Genomic DNA, 240 nt, shown 5'->3' with positions numbered 1-240 from the left:
TAGGTCCCTGCGGGCGGCTTCCTCTCCACCGGCTGGTGGAGAACTGGCCCCAAACTGGGCAGGGCTGGCCTGGAGCAGAGTCCTCCATCGCCCCAGTGTGACACTCATCACCTCGTGCCCTGCACTGGCGGCAGAGCGATCTTAAATCGCTCACCGGGCTGGAAACCGGTAGATCCGCTGGTGCAGCGGCATGGATCGGTCGGTGGTTGATGAGGAGGCACCAGAGTCCCGCTGGGTGAA

The sequence above is a fragment of the Buceros rhinoceros genome, unplaced genomic scaffold (assembly GCF_000710305.1).
Source record: "Buceros rhinoceros silvestris isolate BGI_N320 unplaced genomic scaffold, ASM71030v1 scaffold24008, whole genome shotgun sequence".
In the NCBI taxonomy this organism is placed as follows: Eukaryota; Metazoa; Chordata; class Aves; order Bucerotiformes; family Bucerotidae; genus Buceros; species Buceros rhinoceros.
The sequence above is the reverse complement of the archived record's forward strand: the minus strand, read 5'-3'. Positions refer to the sequence as shown.